The following is a 19,836-nucleotide window of genomic DNA, read 5'->3' as shown; positions in this document are numbered from 1 at the left end:
GTTGCTTGTGTTGCGATCGAAACGCCGTGGTTTTTTGTTCATTATTTTGTATTAATTTTGAACCTCTTCTTGGTTCTTTCGGTAAAGTCACGTAGAAGGGAAATAAAAAAATAATAAAAATAAAACATAATACAATACAATTGATGAATCCCTGCAGTCACGAAAGCTTTAAATCGAAATTTTATTTTGAACCTATCTACGTGACTTTACCAAAAGACCCAAAGAATATGAATTCCTGCAGTCACGACAGCTTTAAGTCGATGATAATTTAGTCAGCCTTTCCTATTTTAGTGGGTCTTAGTCTTGTCGATGCCAACTTGTGGCACTTCACAGCAAAGTCTCCGGCTAACGCGAGCCTCGGTCATTAGCACAGAATCCCATGAGAGCCTTTGTATGGCTCTATGAGCCACAGTCATTTACACTGAACCCGACGGGAGCCTTAGTCTGGCCAATTGAGCCTCAGTCATTAAACAATTAACCCTATGGGAGCCTTAATATGGCTCAGAGTCTCCAAGCAGTGTTAGTCAGCGTATTTTAAATTCTGGTCATAATCTTAATCTCGTGGACCTGTGCAATCCAGCAAAGTCTGAGTCATTCTCTTCGAGCCTAAAGCAGTCAAACGTTTAGTCAGTGAGGCACTCGTTAATATTAAATGTTGGTGAGGGGTGTTAAACTTACCCTCCCGCGATATTATCAGGTCAGCTAATCAGGAAACTCGGTACAACTCTTTTAATTTATACTTCGTCCAATTGCCAAGTTCGGTCCTCCACGGTGCACTAGTCACCAATACCGCTACTCAACTATCGAAGAAAAACCCGCATCTTTCTTAAGCCTCGTTAATTTAATCTCGGTCGGTCGCGGTTCACTTCGCCATGGGAAAGCGAAGTCAGAATCATCAGAATATTTATTTGGACTGGAGGAAGGATCTGATGAGCCATGAAGCTCTTTTTCACAGCTGTCCAGTATGGGGCAGGTCAGCAAAGTTACAACAGCAGACAATGCAACAAACGATCAGAGTGCGAAATATAGAAAATGGTAAGCAAGTCACAAAATATGAATAGAAAAATAATCGAATTAACTATATAATCCTTATATTTAGATTTAAAGCTTTTGTGACTGCAGCGATTCATATTCTTGGTTCTTTTGGTAAAGTCACATAGAAGGAAAATAATAAAAATATTAATACAAATATTATTTTATTATTTCCCTTCTACGTGACTTTACCGAAAGAACCAAGAATATATATATAATCCTTATCACGCTCGCTGATTTAGGTTCACTCAGTAATTGCTACCCTAAAATAAAAACAAGAGCTTTCTTCAACGAATATTTTCATTTCGTTTACACAAACTTAACGCTGGACCCGGCACATGAACGATTTACAAGGCTGAGCTGACCGACCAGAGCCAGCTCCAAACGTCAGTGCCGGCGGCAGCCCCCCTCGCTTACCGTGCCGGCGACGGCTCGCGGACGCACGGCGTGGGATCGGCTGGCTGGGATCGCCACGGGCTCGCCGGTTCATAGCTCCCAAAAAAAATAAAACACCAGCGTGGGGGGGGGGCACTGGCGGAGCGGCCACACTACCGAGAGGGGCCGGCTGGCAGCGGGTGCAGCGAGCGCGTGAGGCACATCTGAAACAAGAGGGAGGGGAGAGAAAAAAAAGCACAGGGTGAGAAGGGGGTGAGCAAGCAAATTAAACGGGCGACGGCAAAAGCGCAGCCCTGCAACCTGCTTACTCACACCACTGCTGGCGGAAAAGTGGGGCCCCCTCCATGAGAGAGCCCCCTCCCCCTCTCTTTGGGGTATTTGGCCTACTTTCCACGTTGGCCAGACATTCTTGGAAGAGATGGGAGTACCCCAGAGGTCGCAAACGGGTTTTGATTCCTTACCCGTACCCGACCGCACCAGGGTCGCAAACGGGTACCCGTACCGATACCCGGCCGGGTACGGGGAGCCAGGTATCGGGTAGGGTACGGGTATCGGGTACCCGGTTGCGACCTCTGTGATGAAGCCATGTTGCAGGCACGGGTGGGTTGATTCTAGGAATTTGAATTGTGAGAAGAGACAAGACGTTGGGAAATGAGTGACAAACGGTTACTCACCAGTGACTCACGGCCTACCCGTACCCGGCCGCACCAGGGTCGCAAACAGGTACCCGTACCCGGCCGGGTACGGGTAGCCGAGTATCGGGTAGGGTACGGGTATCGGGTACCCGGTTGCGACCTCTGGAGTACCCACACTTTATCCCACCGAACCCGACCTGCTAATGACTAACTGTGGTGTGCTCATTATTATAAACAATTGGGGTGGATAGAGGCAGGCAGATTTAAGAAATTCTCCCCAATGTGTAAAACTGCGTGTTTAAGGGAGTTTTAATTGAATCGGCGACCTCTGGATAGCAAGTCCAGTGTGCTAACCCGTGACCATCACTGTGGCAGCATCCCAGGCCATCAATTGCATAACGTAAAAAAAAAGGGGTTGGGATTTTTTTTTCGCTTCATTTTAACACGGACGTCCTGCGCAGAGATGGAGCGATGAAACTGTATGCACGTGCCAGAGGTTTTGTTGCATCACAGGACGGTAGGAGGTGGCAAAACCAGTGAAAAAAGAAGTTTTATTCCTGGCAACAGCTTATGCCAGTGCCGACGGACATCAGAACCCAGTCCTGGGCCGCCGCCTTTCACCGGCCCACAATGACCAGCATGGTGACGTGCGGTGAATCATGACTGATTGTACGAACGCATGTTGAACTGCTTTCGCACTGCACATCGCCAACCATGCTAATCGGAGGTGCGGGGGAAGGACAACAAACTAAGCACAAAAAGCTGTTGTTAAGAAATAGGTTTTCAAAATAGATTAATAGTGTTGGGAGACTTTCATCTAGCAGTGGAGAGATTATGGCTGATGTTGGTGACGATCATTTGTTGTGTTTTGAAATGTGAACCTTTTTTAATCTTTCCAGCTATATTAACGCGAGATTATATTCCATAAAAACAACTTTACGGGGATGGGTTACCATTCGTGACCTTTTGAAAAGTACATACATCTTAACCTCTATTTAACTCGCAGTTTGATCAGATTGGCCGAACATCGAAGTTTTTCTAAATATGGTTTTAAATCACGCTATTAAATACTAATTATATATTGTAGGGGATAGTCTACACTTATCATTAAAATTATAAACCTTTAATTAACTCCCTTAACATCCACCGACATAATTGCACAAACACAATATCGCGGTTGTGCAGTGTATAATAATAATAGTGAATAACCACGCGCTCCTTTTATTCACGTGCAAGCGCAAAATATATAGCTCGTGCGCGATAATACCAGCGATGTGTTTATTCACGTCGCCACGCCGTGATATGTATATACCGCCTTGTAATTGCCCACTCCGACAGATAGCGTGCCCAAATTAAGCAGAGCAAACATCACAATTGCCCGGCAGATATTGAGCACATGGTCAAATGAGTTTACTTGCGTGGACAGTGGGTTGGACAAACGGGCACGACACGGGCTGGAAAAGAGATGGACTGATGCAGTACGGGAGGACGTGGAGCCGAGTGGACTTGCCGACGACCGGTACCAGCGGTGTCAAGATCGGCCTCTATGGAGGAGGCTCGTGAAGGACGATGCTACTTGGGCAGTTGGAGCGCCGGGCGGCTAAAATGCTGCAAGTTGGCACAGTAGGGCGGGGTACAGCTGGTGCATCTACCGGTCATCTCAGTCTGCCAACCCATGGCACCTGGGTCTGTCCCGAGACCTCCTGTCAGTGAGCCTTCAAGACTTCACGTGGCCTCAAAGTGCACCTGGCCTGGCACAGGCGCCGTGGTGACGTCATCGTCATTAAGTGGCAAATGGCGGGTATTGGCATTGGGCACACGATAAGGCGACAGCGCTATTTCCCGTTTGGCATCATTTCTCAGTTTTCCGCCGATTTCCCATTGTTGAGATGTAACGGTATGGCTGCCAGGAGCTATGTGCATCGCTACACAAAACAACATTCCAAACGAAGCCCTCAGGTTACGCACAACTGCGGATTACTCACATACCACGCCGGAGAAATTCCATATAACCAACAAAAAGCGGTAAGTGGCACCGATTAGACGTTTAATGTGACTCATAACTACTGCCTGCGTGGGAAATTTAATTCCTCACGAATTTCATTGAAAACAGAAACCGCGACAGCGACAACGACGTCGAGAGTAACCGTGGTGCACAACACAAAAATAACCGCTCCGAGAATGTGTACAGCACGCATTGTGTGTGTGTGTACGTTGAGCTCCGTTCGCACCGTAAGTGGTAATCGGAGGTGCGGGGGAAGGACACCAAACGAAACGCACGCAAAAAGTCAGACATGTACAACTTCGATTTAAAGCTTTCGTGACTGCAGGGATTCATCTTCTTGGTTCTTTCGGTAAAGTCCCGTCACTTTACCGAAAGAACCAAGAAGATGTACAACTTCGTATATCTGTCTAGCTGGGGAACTGAGGTACGGGCGGCTATGTGAATAGGTTGGATATGCGAATATATTGAAAGGGACATTTTACCCCACTACATGCGAAACTACCGATTGACTAACTTTGGTGTACCATAGATTTCGATTTAAAGCTTTCGTGACTGCAGGGATTCATCTTCTTGGTTCTTTTGGTAAAGTCACGTAGAAGGAAAATAATAAAAAATTTACTAAATACATTAAAAATATATATAATAAATAAATATACTTTCTTATGTTTTTTATTATTATTTATTATTTCCATTTGGTGTACCAGTTGACACTGTTAGGCGGACAGACAGAGGTGCCGTTTAATAAAACCTTAACCATTATTTAAACTGTCGTGCCCGGCGCTGGGAGTCGAACCGGCGACATCTGCGTTGCAAGTCCAGCGCAACTAAAGCCGCGTTTGGCAGCATGCTGCTGCGCGACGTAGTGCCGCACTCAAAAACTCGAGACTTTCAAATGGGAGCGGCCTTGCCTGTGTAGAGAGTCTACTTTATAAAAAAAAAAAACTCCACATTTAATAAACGATGGCATGCGATTTGGCCGGCCGAGCTAACGGGGAATTTTTTTTTAAGTTGCCACCAAACCACAAACCCACGTCTGGTTCCTGAGGAGTGAGGGGGTAGGGGGGGGAGGCTGCTTTGGCTGAGCCGCAGCAGCTGTGCACAGCCCCCCAAGAAATATTCGTGCCAAGTTCAGCGCTCGGAACACGCCCAAAAAACTGTTTTGTGCGTTTGAAGAAAAACAAACAAGTCTGGTTTCTTTTTTGGGGATGGGGAGGAATTAGTTTTCAAGAGTCACACGTGAAGCGGCGGTGGCGGCGCAAGCTAGAACGCCGAATGGGATCGATCACGTGTGTTCGCGATGCCAGCTCTGTATTCCGCTCGCACGCGTACTTATTTACTCCACGCCACAATTCATAACGCGCGTGCGCTTACGAAACAGAAACTGCCGCCCGTGTATTTCTCGCCTGCCATTTAGAATCCGTCGCTTTGCCGTGTGTGCGCATAGATGCTGCTGGCTGTCGGGCTTCATTTCTCACCGAATAATTTCTGGGTCGCGGTGAACTGGAATTACGTGCGCACCGTGTCTAATAACCACAGCCAGAGCTATACTCGATGCGGTGTACCGGTGTGCGCAATTATTTTTTGCTCACGTTCCTCGACGCACGCAGACACAGACCTTCGCTGAATTTTAACCGTGGATGTACCAACGACACGCGTGGAGGGCGAGGGGTAAAGTTCTGTCATTTTGGCGACCAAGGGTCACCCTTTAAAAAGAGACTCGTTCTGGTCTCTTGAGCCCTTAACCGGTTAAACAAAATAAAAATGTAAGTGGCCAGGTGTCTCGGAGGGTGGGTTGGGGAGTGGTGGTATGAATGCCACATCAATGTGCATGGAGCTGGCAGTGTTGAGATCCTGGGGGTGAATTTGGGTGTCAGCGACCCTGTGATTAAACCGGGTTCTCAAGTGTAGCGAGTTTTAAGGACTCAGCTCAGTCAAAATGACAGAAAGAAAAAAACAATCATCTTTAAATTTGGCTTTTGACAAGATGGTCCATTTTCCAGCTCATGCAGTTAATGTTTTTGTTTGACTAACAAGTGACGAATACAAATTTGCAATGCATTGAAAAATAAGTGCCCACTGAAAAACAACTGGAGGCACAATGAAGTAATTTCAAAAAGTGGGTCTGTTATTTCCATCTCTTCCAGAGTGAAATCGACGTCACAGGATGGTGCAAAGCTTCCTGCAAGAGTTCCAAAAGGAAATTGCTTCATCTCGCGACAAGGCACCCACGACACAGCTGGAATATAACTGGGGGGAGGCCATAAAAACAATTCAAACATTTTATAAATAAACCAGCTGAAAGTCACGTGCACATTCAGGGCCGCCTGCCCGCCGTCATGACGCAGGCTTCTCCCTGACCCCAGGTGCTCCACAAGAGAAGAGCCTAACCGCCAGATGGACCGATCCGTATTTGCTACAAGCTGCCTCTCCCTCTCTCTGACGTGCCCCAACTTGTCATCGAGGTGAGGTTGTAAAAGGAGACCAGAGCCCAGCAATAATCCCAAGCCCTGCTGCCTCGGCCACAGCCCAGAGCCCCCTAACGATGCGGCATGTGGGCCCTCCCTTTGATGAGCTCAACGGCCAACCCAGCCCCCCCAGGTGGCGGTCCAGTCTCGGCATTTACAATTAAAGGAATGGAGAAAAAAACCTCAGCATTTGGTGACAATGTTGTGCTCTGGTCGTCACTGCAATTCACGGTGAGTGTGTACAACCCGATTTCAATTCGCCACTGGATCTCGGCCAGAAATGTCCACGTGATAATCATTTGTGGTGAGGTCACTTCTGAAAAATAGCTATATAGCTCAAGCGGGCCTCACCTGGTCAAATAATAGGAGTTAGTTGTAGTTCTTAAATTAGCTACAAAAAATCATCCCAAATTACCTTCATATTACCTATTTGGGATTACACAGAAGCAACGTCACCCTCTACCGCAAAAAAAAAACTGACCAGGACCCTCCTGAAAAAAGTCTTGAGACTCGGCGAGACTTTCCCGTGTAAATAAGCGAAACAACTAACATCATATGCATGCACACTCCTTCGAGCCGGGGACCATTCGAGCCCGTCTCAGTATTTACAATGAAAAAAAAAGCCGAGAGATTGCTGCAAGGATCACAGTGACGGTGTACACATGCATGTATGTACGTACATATGCATACATGAGCTGATTGCGCCATCACGGTGATGGTTGCATGCGCTACGCGGCCGATTACCTGGGCGTGGATATGCACAGCCCTTTTGTCAATGACACTGCTGGATGAGGGGGACTTTGCCCACACCCTGAAATTCAACCCCCACGGGGATTGTTTGTACGTTGAACTTCTTTTGCACCGTACGTAGCCAACCGTGCTAATCGCAGGTTCCAAGCATTTAACCATACTTCACCACAACTGGTCACTGCGGATTTGGCAAAGACAGACAGCGTAGAATATATGTACATTAGGACGATGGGTTACACTGAATGTATGTTTGTTGAACTTCTTTTTTCTGTTTGCGCGTAGTCACTTTAAGATGTTTTCTTGTTCATGTTTTTGTTTGTTGCGGTTGCACCCGAGTCAAGAGCCGAATGGCTCACAGGGCTATACCTAATACATGAAACTCCACTCTTACACCCACGACATAGCCGCCGTGCTCGGTGATCACCCATCCAGGTGCTATCCGGGCTCAAACCTGCCTCGTTTGCGAGATCCGACGAGATCAATCGCATTCAACACGATTTGGTCAAAGGTGGTGGTGTAACGCACAGCCTGGACGAGTAAAAAAACATCACCGTCGCACTGTAACCTCACCTCTCTCTCGCTGCCACTCCGCAGGCAGTGGCGGGGGGGGACACACGCAAGTAATTGCATAATTGATTCAAGAAAATGCAGGAAAGGCCACTTTCGATCGTGACTGCTCCACAAAATTGGACCTGAACCGGTCTCGGCATTTAATTGGGACACATTTCCGATCGATAGCGCGCGAGTTGCCCCAGAACCAAAGTCCAAACGTTACCAAACGTACAAAGCCAGCGCGCAAAAGTTTCCTTGCACAAAGGGCGGCCGCAATTCGGCCAAATGCCTAATATCGTCGAGTTTCTCGGAGCTCCGAACCGATCCCCAGCTCCACGCCCCTTCACCAACCCGCACTGACCAGCGTGGTGAAGTATGGTCAAACAACGCACGCGACTTGATACGGCATGGAGATGGCCTTCATCGAGCAGCAGGTTGAAACACAGTCGTCACTTATTTCCACAAAACTTCAAAGAGAGGCACAATAACACGTTATTCAATGAAATAAAAATTAGGTAGCAATTTAAGATTTAGTTTCCTCTTCTTGGTTCTTTCGGTAAAGTCACGTAGAAGGGAAGTAATAAAATAATAAAAATAATAAAAATAAAACATAATAAAATTATTCTCACGACGTTTAGTTTCCTATTTAGATAAATACCTTTGAACAAAAAAAGACACTTACAGCCACATTGTACCAAATAAACCCAATGACCCATACAGCATGAGGGAGGCTCTCATCCAGCAGTGGAATGACAAAAGGCCTGCGCATGTACACCCGATCAACATGACGAACATCTAAAGAAGCGTTTCCAGTCATACGTCGTCCAAGTAACCAGGAGCAGAACAGCGACTGCTCCTGCGTTGTGAATCCGATGACGCCTCTCTCATCTGCTGCAGCGTCATCGGTTCCAAAAGCCGTGCACGGCTGATGATGATTTAAGCACCGTCACTGACCTTGTGCAGGGGGCCTGTGCCCCGGCGCTCCCGCCGCGACCACACAAATGGTCGCCGATGATCTGACCAAGTTGGTACGATGAACACGAAATTAATGAATCTCCGAGCAATCGACATAACAGCCCGGCCGAACCTCACCTTGGGCAGTGGCGTGTTGAGATCCCGATCTGGTCCTGCTATCTCGAAATGTGTCAAGTAAAAAAAAGAACCAAATCGCTGCAGACCAGTGTAAATAAAAACTGCTCGCCGGCACAATGTTGCGTCTTATCGCCCGGCCGCGTTTCGCCTCGTCGCTCCGCGTTTACGTCACGACCAGCCCGCGCCGTCTCTCAAACCGGGTCACGGGAGATTACTCGGTCTTTTCCGCCAAGAGCGCGTGAGCTCCCACGAGCCCGGCGGCGTTTTACATTGCGGTGAGAGGGCACGGCGGCACAGGCGGGGGGGCGCTGGGGACCTTGTCGGATGCTGCAAAGATTCTCACACGAAGGTTCGATTTGCTGCAACGACACGCCGGAATCGCAGTCGCTCGCACGGCGGAGGATTCACGTCTTGACGCGATGGTCAAAGCAGACGGCGGCCTTGCCGATTTGAGCTACCTTTGGTAATGGCTATAGACAGAACGTTATCCTCTGCTGCACTTTCTCCTTCCTCTCCTCTCTCATCTCACTCCCCTCCGCCCACTCTCCTATCTCTCAACTCTCATCTCACTCCACTCCCCTCCATGCACTCTCCTACATATCCCCTCTCACTCTACTCCCCTCCAAGCACTCTCCTACCTCTCCCCTCTCATCTCACTCTACTCCCCTCCACGCACTCTCCTACCTCCTCCCTCTCATCTCACTCTACTCCCCTCCACGCACTCTCCTGCTTCTCCCCTCTCATCTCACTCCACTCCCCTCCACCCACTCTCCTACCTCTCCCCTCTCATCTCACTCTACTCCCCTCCACGCACTCTCCTACCTCTCCCCTCTCATCTCACTCTACTCCCCTCCACGCACTCTCCTACCTCCTCCCTCTCATCTCACTCTACTCCCCTCCACGCACTCTCCTACCTCTCCCCTTTCATCTCACTCTACTCCCCTCCACGCACTCTCCTACCTCTCCCCTCTCATCTCATTCTTGCACTCCAAGCACTTAATACTTTTTTTAGCTATGGGAGGAAATCTGAGAACGTTGAAGGCAGATGGAGAAAATACAAACTTCATGCAAAAAGGCACTCGAGTTGGGACTCAAACCCAAGTGTTACCACTCTGTCATCCTGCCACCCAAATAACGAACCATTTCTGTTAAAGCCTCCAGTCCATGTTGGTCTCGTGGGAGGTTGCTCATTCTCGTCTGCTGACTATGTATCGTATAGAACTCCCTTCCCTCAGCCATCTGTGCTGTTGACAACCCTGCTTCTTTTTGATTTAAAGCTTTCGTGACTACAGGGATTCATATTCTTGGTTCTTTCGGTAAAGTCACGTAAAAAGGAAATAATAAAATAAAAATATAAAACAATAAAAATTCTCACGACGTTTCAACTGCAACACAAGCAATCATCATCAGGTGTGAAATCCACAGCGAGAAAATTTGGAAAAAGTGAAATTTTCTTGCTGTGGATTTCACACCTGATGATGATTGCTTTCGTTGCATTCGAAACATCGTGAGAATTTTTATAGTTTTATATTTTTCTTATTTTATTATTTCCCTTCTACGTGACTTTACCGAAAGAACCAAGAATATGAACCCTGCTTCTGTTCCAGTCCAGGCTTAGGTCCTTCCTGTTCTCCTCTGCTATGACCGATGGTTTATGTCTCCATAAAGTAGATATATGTCTTAGTTCTAGATTTTAAGCTTTCGTGACTGCAAGGATTCATATCCTTAGGTTTTTTCGGTAAAGTCATGTAGGTAAAGAATTAAAATTAATAATTTAATTTTACTTTTATTAATTTTAATTTTTTACCTACGTGACTTTACCGAAAAACCCTAAGAATATAGATATATGCCCACACTTTCTGGACAGAATCCTTAGATGCAGTCGCATTTAGCCGCCATATGAATCCCAATTGTATTAAGCTCGTCTGCATGAAAATCGGGCCGACGACGTAGAAATACATTACGAGGGTCCGTAGACAAACACCACTTTTCCTACTAATAATGCGGTGCTTCCCTCATGCTTGGGACTGTCCATCACAGTTAGGGACGAACGAAATGGGATTGGGGGTGGGGGTTAGCAATGAATGACAAGACATTTGGAACCGCCGTATATTCGTCTCATCACAAAGCAATTCAGCCACCTCTTGTCTCTTGAGCTGCCAGATAAAAGGAAATCCGTCACACCCGGCTGCCTGTTAAAATCCACGCGAGGCTGAAAATGGGTGGTTGGAAGAAAAAAAACCCGAACAACCTCTACGAGGCGGGAGCCCGCGTTCACCCGCGAGAAACGCGGCGGTTGCAACCCAAACGCTCTGCGAACTCCACCGCGCGTTGCCACCAACCCGGCGTGTCCGATGCACTTGACAAGCATGAGCCGGCTTGATTAAACGTAATCCGCAATCAACACCGAGCAATTAGCCGTCAGGCAAAAGTCCTCGGATCCAAAGCGAAAAAAAAAAACAGCACGCGGCAGCTCGTTGGTTCCACCGAGCAAGCGTTGTCACACGTGCACCTCTACGACGGCACGGCAGAATTGTGAATGAGATCCGTCGCTCGTGCCGGACGGATCACATCTCCGGAACCCCACAAGGGAAATGGTTTTGAACTCACGAGTTTAGCCAGAAACACATTCCTGCGGAGGGAGCTGGTAGGAACGTTGGGTTGCTCGGTCAATGGCCAGGGTCAACGGCGGCGTGGTGTATTCCGCAAATATGCCCGACTGTGAGGGCGGGCACAAGCCGGCGTGAGTAGGTTAAACGTTGAGTTTTATAAGGGCACCACGGGGTGACCAGCCCCTCCCCACCCAGCCTCACCCCTCCCACCCAACCCCTCCCCACCCTCCCCACCCTGCCCCTCCCCACCCTCCCCACCCAGTCCCTCCCTGCACGACGGACGGAAACAATAATCTTCTGTGGGCTGGTGGAACCAGTGGGTTCCTACCAGAATAATGAGAGACTACGAGGGATTGACACCGTCGAATATCAGAGCCCAATAGCGGAAGGACATCCTGCACGGTGTAGCAAATGCTGTGGAAAAACGGTCACCTAAATCAGACACTCACTTCAAATAGCGCCAAAGTGCCATTCACCTCCACTGTGGCGGTGAGGGCTTGTTTAAGTACGCATCGGGTAACAAGAAAAAATACATACAAACATGCCAGTCTGCAGAATATATGCTTATTTACAGTAAAAAAATTTAATCTGTGGTTTTACATGAAGAAACTAAAATATACAGAATAGAAAAATTTACAAAACGTATTATTAATCAACAATTTATAACCCGCGTATATTTCACAAATCTGATGCAATTTTTGCTCAAGAACTCTGAGGCGCAGAGCCAGAGCTCAAAGTTCCCCGTATGTCAACCTGGATGGGTGAGAGCCTGAACAAGGTGAGAGCCTGAACAGGTGAGGGCCTGGACAGGTGAGGGCCTGGACAGGTGAGAGCCTGGACAGGTGAGAGCCTGAACCGGTGAGAGCCTGAACAGGTGAGGGCCTGAACAGGTGAGAGCCTGAACCGGTGAGAGCCTGAACAGGTGAGAGCCTGAACCGGTGAGAGCCTGGACAGGTGAGGGCCTGAACAGGTGAGGGCCTGAACCGGTGAGAGCCCGGACAGTTGAGAACCTAGACAAGTGAACCTTGAACTGCTACTTAAAGGTGGATGGACGCTGCTACGTGTGTGCTGTAGGAAAGAGTTCCAGAGGGCTGGTGCAGCTACAGAGAAACGTTGCTCAGCCAGGAAGGTGGTGGTTCTGGCTACGGTGAGCAGGTTCATCTTTTAGGTTCGTTCAGTAAAGTCACGTAGAATGGAAATAATAAAGTAATAAAAACAAAACATAATAAAATAATTCTCACGACGTTTCGGCCACAACGCAAGCAGCCGTCCTCAGGTGGAGAGCAGGTCTGTCGATTCTACGTGACTTTACCGAAAGAACCAAGAAGATGAATCCCTGCAGTCACGAAAGCTTTAAATCGAAAGGTGAGCAGGTTATTAGATGGGCTCCGCAGGATGCTAAAAAAGTTACAAATATCTAAAATAATAAGTTGTGCTTACCCGGGAAAGCCACGCCGGGCCTCAAGGCTTTTTTTCGGAAGAATGTTTTGACCAATTCCATTCATGATTGTTTCACATGCAGGAGAGATAACCCGAGTACCCAGAATAAAACCCACACATTAGCGAGAGGGTAAGCTCTTGACGGACAGTCTCGAGTACAAATCTCGGTACCACGGTCACCGAGCCGCCATATGCAGGCAGTTCGACTTACGAACACCCACACTTCAATAAAAAAAAATTCTCATTAACTTAAAACGCAAACTCTCACTTGCAAATTCAACAGCGGGACTATATTGTTCGGCTGAGCGATCTTGAGTCAGCCTTGTGCTGGGAGTGTGTGTTTGTGTGAGTGTGGACATTTAAATATACAGTCGTTTCCTGTGTTCCGACTTGCGAACCGTTCGACTTTTGAACGGGCCCCAGGAATAAATTATGCTCATAAGTCGAGAACTCCCCGTCCATTCAACAAACACTGGAAATGAGGAACCACCACATCGTTACTTTGCAATAACAGTCACGTGATACCAATGCGAAACTAAAAACAAAAGCGGGGGGGGGGGTGGGAGTGAGAGCACGGTGCCATGCTGTTATGACTAAAAAAATGTTGGCAACTGGAGGAAGCGATTTACGTAAGCTAGGGAGAGATAAGGACACGAGCAAATCATTTCTGCCGACGTCACCTTCAAAAGTGTTGCCCCCCCACCCCACAGACGTTTGTTCTCCTGCCTGTCAGTAACCATAAACCGACACGCGGCACATTTCCTGGCCCACCAGATTATGCAACGACGACCAAAAGCGAGTCCGATGGACTTTCGCTATTACGGTCTAATTGTTTCTACGAGGGTCTAAAATTTCATGCCGACGGATGGTCAGCCGCCACCAGTTGCTGTCCCTCAGCACTTGGTTGAACTGCGAGGTACGACTCTAATATCTGGTTCCCCCCCCAGCCTCCACATTGTTTTAGTAAGTTTTATAGGGACTTGGTTTGCCCCGTATTTTTTATTTAGTATAGATTTATACTTACATTTTTTAAATCTGTATTGTATTATGATTGTTACTGGGATCAAACATCGAAATGGAATTTCTTGCACTTTCTGTACACAGTATGGACCGGGTTGTGCTTTTTCTGTAGGATGTTATTGTTTACGTACGCGATGTTCAGATTTGTGTACAATGAATTTTAGGTGTGTCTTGTAATTTTATTGTTTGTTGCGGTTGAACCCAAATCAAGAGCCGAAGGGCTCACAGGGTAAATCCTAATAAATTAAACTGAAACTAAATTAAACTGAAAAACTGAAAACTGACACTAGCCAACCGGTGTGGCATGCCACTGCACTATGATACAGAACGTCACAAGTATCTGGATTCAACTAAACTTTTTATTTTACCAGGTAAGGCCCTATGAGCTATATAGCTCTTTATCAATAGGTCAACGAAGTGGCTTATCGTGTTTAAATTTATAGCAGCCAAATACTCTAACCGCATGTTTCTCAATGTCTAGGGAAAAACCGGAGGACCCGGAGAAGAATCCACGCGACCACAGGGAGAGAGACATGCAAACTCCAAATATAGAGTCGTCAGGGTCGAGATCAAACCTACGACCTCCTGCATCCCAGGAGAGGGAGATAACATCTCACCACAACGGATTTCAGTGGGTGACGGTCAAGATTGCACCATGGGCAGAGGGCGTATGTTTTGTTTACGGTTTCCAACTTTAGGTTTAAAATCTGTACGCATTAGCTCTGTTCGTCCATCTGTCTGTAAAGGAAGGGGTCACGATTACTCTTAAAGATTTGATCCAATACAAACACAACTTTAATTTAAAGTTGTATTGCTATTAGGGACTTGTGCTATTGAAAATGGGGCACATTGATCAAAGCCTTTTCCCAAAACTTGGATTCAAAATGCAGAGCAAAAGGGCTTATTTAAAAATACACAAAACCATATTTTCCCTAACAGATACGAATCGCCCTTCACAATGCTAATTAAATACACCTGAAGATAAACACATGTTGGAAAGTGTCACATTCCATGGGTGTTCGTGATCCATGGGCATTCGTGATTTATTAAGTTTTCAAATCGGTATGAAATTCGGTGGAAATGCATTTGGCTTAAATTTTTTTGGTGAGATGGTACGACAACTATGACGCTTATATAACAGCATTAATCTGGAGCTTACAACTAATTCCTCTGAAACAAAATTGCGATGGTTCTTTTTTTTTATAAGCAGTTGTCAATTTGGTGCGTACTTTGACAACAACAGTATTTGTGTGTCAGAGAAGCATTTTGCCTCCCTTACAAAAGCAGGCCACGGAGAAATCCCTTCAACTCAAGTCTCCCTACTGTGCACACTGGCCACTTTCAGCGGCCCTGTGTGAGCAAACAGACTGACCTGTGAATAGAACAGAAACTGTGGGGGGCGCGAGATTGAAACCTCAAAGTGGATAATTTTGCAAATCGAGCTACATGATAAAAAAAACACACTTCCTTCACTTAAATGTTAACCTTTAACCGCACGGTCGCCAAAGACACGTGCACACACAGGCAGTGAGGAAGAGAGGAATCCTCAACGGAATCGTCACAATTGACTGCTCCTAACAACTTCAAATGCAAACAGGTCTTTTGTTAGCGCCACGCTTTATTCTTTCACGAGCAAGACAAAGAGGGGCTTTGGGTTCTCTGGATTCGCGCGACGAGACACCCCGGGCCACCTCTGAGTGACAACAGCACACGCGGGCGACTGTGTAAAGTATCCGGGAGAATTAATCGATTTCATTAATTGATTTTATTTGTGGTTCTAAACCATCCCCCCCCTCGACATAGCAGAGGTCTGTTCAGCTTGGAATTACTCAGCCTCTAAATGCGAAGCAGATGCCTCTTCTGATTAGCGTCATACACCGAGCGAGCGCCTTCCATGGAAAAATAATCGCACGAACCCTCGCTCTTACAAGCATGCTACTGTGGCCGATATTAAATTATCCCACTTACCTTTAAATTCGCATGGTTGTTTTTTCCCCCCTCTCTCTCTCTCTCATGCATGTGAATTCGACGGAAAAAAAATACACTTGGACATTTCACCAACAAGGCGTCTCTGTATTGCCACTACAGTGCTCGCTTCGCTTACAGCGTCTGCGATGATGCGCGTGTGCAAATGCAGCCGCGCAAACGAAAGGACCTACACCGAGGCGCTATAAATAGACCCGGGACGGAAATCTCACCAACCTGGACGAGTGCGCCGGGCCAAATAAGCGAAAACGTCGTGGCGTGAACACGGTTCCAAAACACAAAAGCCAAAATAAAGTGACGATAGAAACGGTCAAAGTGTCCAAATTTCGATTTAAAGCTTTCGTGACTGCAGGGATTCATCTTCTTGGTTCTTTCGGTAAAGTCACGTAGAAGGGAAATAATAAAATAATAAAAATAAAACATAATAAAATACAATTCTCACGACGTTTCGGCCACAACGCAAGCAGCCGTCCTCAGGTGAAGAACAGGTCTGTCGGGAAGACAGCTTCTGAATGAAACACCCCAGGCTTGGAGCGTATATTTAAGCTGGGTTGGAGGGGGAAGAGAGCGCCTTGACAAAATAATTTGCATATCAAGGTCAAAGTGTCCGTCAAGCTGAACCCAGCACCGGGAGAGGGCACGTCCCCATATGTGTTGCCAAGCCAGCGGTGGAAATTCCACATTACTATGGAGGAGACCAGACTCACCCAACATACCACGGTTGATTTTCACCACATGGTGCTCACGTGATGCCTATTGGTGGAACGTTTACCCCCCCCCCCCCCTTCGCAATGCATTTGCCACGATTCGGGGTTGCGACGGAATATTAGTATACTTTCTTTTGTTAAGACTCTCGCGAATTCGAGCAGCCGTTCGTCGATGCTGGTGGCAACGTCAACTCATTACCCACAATATATACAAATCTAAGAACCTCGCTCAGTGGCGAAGCGTGGTTGGCATGACCACCCGGTGCAATTGCACCGCCTGCACACTCAATTGCGACACCACTGGCTTTAATTCTTGCACACGATTTTAATGTGTAAATAGTGAGCTTGATCATATGTATTAATTGATGCATCATCACACGAGGATAGTGGGATAAATCGGGCAACCTCGGTGAAAATTGCTAAATCAGCCGAATACACAACACTAAATAATCGTCGCATCATTGTAAAGGATATAAATAGATACAAAATATATAACTAAACAAAGAGACATTTCGTCTGCTTATCTATGTTGTTAAATTTTGAGTACAGTATTGGGTGTCACTTTGAAGGTAATTGTCTATCGATTTTAGAAAATATGGCTTATTAATGGAATAAATCAGTGGTTTGACACATGCACGAATCTCAATGCACCAAGACAATCCCAGCATGGACGGCACCGCCGCAGTATTTATGAGCATGTCACTGCCATTTAGAAAGGTGGACACATTTTAGTTCTCCCTTAATTGCAGTCCTAATTGGTTGCCATACAACGCCCAAGTAAAGGACGACTTCACGACAATCGTTCTGAGTGCTCTACTCCCAAAACCCTGAGAACTGCCCCGCTGCCATACTGTGCTATCATCCAATAACCCCTCCACCCCGGCTTCTCCAAGTTGCTGGAGGCCATCAGTCTGCGGTTCCAACTTTAATTTGTGAACACGAACGGAGCTTATGTCGCCAAATAAGGCACCAGGGTATTTCAACGCCACCGACGGAGCCCAAGGTCTTCAAAGGCGCGAGATCAACGTCTCCTCAATCGCTCTCAGCCACGTTAACAGTCACAACAAGCCAATCCACTTTGGCGCCTATATTTAATTTCATCCCACGTGTACTGAACAGGTATTGGCTCCTACTACTGCTGCGTTTGCAACGTCCTATCCGGGGCATGAGCAATGTAATTTGTTTAGGAACTGGTCTCCCTAGAAAGCCGACATTGTACAGGAGCACAAGCCAAACACATACCACTCCATAAGACATTTTATCAAGTGAATGCAGAAATGCATTTCAGAAATTAACTTTTCACGTACGCTGCACTGTGCCTGCAGGAATCAAAACACTTGGGCCAAATGCACCGTCAACCTCAGCATAACCTGTTGCGTGTGCGGTTGATCACAGCGAAATTATCATGCCGACAATGAGAGTGCAGACGTTCACACAAGAGGACCCACTTCCAAAGAGCAATAACGCGATAATCCTGGATAACCTGTCAATTGCTACGACCGCAGACAATTTGTAGGAAATTGCGTCGGGGGAAATCGTCCGCCGCCGTTACCTTGACGCTGTGCAAACTGCTGCTGCAAGCTGCCAAGCTCGGGGCCTTGTGTGTGTGCACGCACCGGACCCATCTTCACGAGCGCCTGCTTAAGCCGTCACATCTGTGGCCGCGCACGCAAGCAAGGCCTGTAAAACGCCTCGCCGATGACCAACGCAGATTGCCCATCATAAACAACAAGAGTCTTCCCCCCCAACCCAAGCGTCCGCGCCCGGGTGTCCCGGGTGTCCTCGCCATCGCCCACCGCCCATCTCGTCCACGCCGTGCCGCGCCTGGTGGGCCGCCGCCGGTGGTGGTTTGTCCTCGGCAGGGCCCGGTGGTGCAACCGTGCGGGAAATCAAATCCAATTGAACGCGGGTGCCTGGATTTCACCCGGAGGCATGGGTGGCAATCCCATTAGGATGCATGGGGGACCCTTGCTGTCAATCGAGAACTACCATGCCCTTGTAGAAACAACCGGCATTTTTGTAAATTGTTCTCTTGACGGCACCAGTATCGCCGTACCCTAAAGACGCTCTCTGTGGATACGATCGCAGGCTCCTCCTAATGAAAAGCTGCCTGGAGTGCCACTTTGGGAGGGCCGCGACTGGCTGCGGCCAGCGTAATCTTAACCAGAGCACAATTCGTGGGTAGAGAGCGTGAGCTTTGAAGCTGAAAAAGTCCAACGTACAGCATCTTTTGCACGACAGTGTAATTCATACACGGTACGTGGCTGCGGCAGATTACGTTGTATATACAAAGACAAAGATCTCCTGCTATAGCTCTCTGACAGACTGTCAGAGCAAGTGCTGTTAGCAAGCGCCTATGAAACACGGCACACGAGGGGGTGGGTGGCCAGCATTGCCAATGTTGATATTTACGCATTGCAGCAGGTACTCAATTTAAAGCTGAGTCGAACTAGGGGAGGCCCAGGACTGGCTACGAATTTTGTTACCGATGTTGGCTGTGAGCAAGAATCGAACTCGGGTTGCCAGGATCATTGCATACCGCGTCAACCGCTCTGCCACAACTCCCCACTGTATATACAACACGGAAAGATAATATATGAAATTTACCATTTGCCCTTCAAACTGTCCATTTGTGGGAAACTTTTTTTCTGGGGGGGGTGAGGGGGGTGGCCGCGGGTGATTTAAAACATTTTTGTACGTTTAAATTGACTGAACACAGGGGTACAAGAAAAAAAAACCGAGCCATTCATCATATCTGCTCCAATTTTACACTGTCAAGAAACACGTTGTTTTCTTTTCATTGTATCATATCTCAGTCGCACTCTTGAGAACCTTCAAATTGTCCAAACATTCCGCTGGGGGCAGACAACATGTGTGTCCCATCAGAAGCACGATGCTCACTGCTGCTCCACCCGACTCCCAAAGACTCGGACACCGGCAAAAGCGGCGTACATTTGTCTCCCGGCATGTGGCCAATTTGAGACTTGCACGAGCCACGTGGTGCCACACACAAATGCGGAGTCTCTAAGTCTTTAACTCTCCTTTTAAAAAGGGGCGTGCAAGGGAGCCGATGGTGGCTTGGAGGTGCACTGCACCAGATGGAAACTGCACCAGATCAATTTGGCATCTTCTTGACCAAATCAA

The 19,836-nt window shown here is 47.4% G+C and overlaps 1 protein-coding gene across 4 annotated transcripts in view; it reads right to left on the bottom strand.

Moving 5' to 3' along the window:
* LOC133352006 (rho guanine nucleotide exchange factor TIAM1-like) overlaps nucleotides 1-19,836 on the bottom strand; it is a 150,458-nt gene that overhangs the window by 84,452 nt on the left and 46,170 nt on the right. For all 4 annotated transcript variants that reach the window (XM_061567711.1, XM_061567702.1, XM_061567691.1 and 1 more), the window contains one exon: nucleotides 1,450-1,631. The gene's annotated coding sequence lies outside the window, so the exon portion shown is untranslated. The remainder of the gene's footprint in view (nucleotides 1-1,449; nucleotides 1,632-19,836) is intronic.

The sequence above is a fragment of the Lethenteron reissneri genome, chromosome 5 (genome assembly GCF_015708825.2).
Source record: "Lethenteron reissneri isolate LAM-NWPU_2019-01 chromosome 5, ASM1570882v1, whole genome shotgun sequence".
Classification (NCBI taxonomy): Eukaryota; Metazoa; Chordata; class Hyperoartia; order Petromyzontiformes; family Petromyzontidae; genus Lethenteron; species Lethenteron reissneri.
Note: the sequence above shows the minus strand (reverse complement) of the source record. Positions and strands in the feature narration are given on the sequence as shown.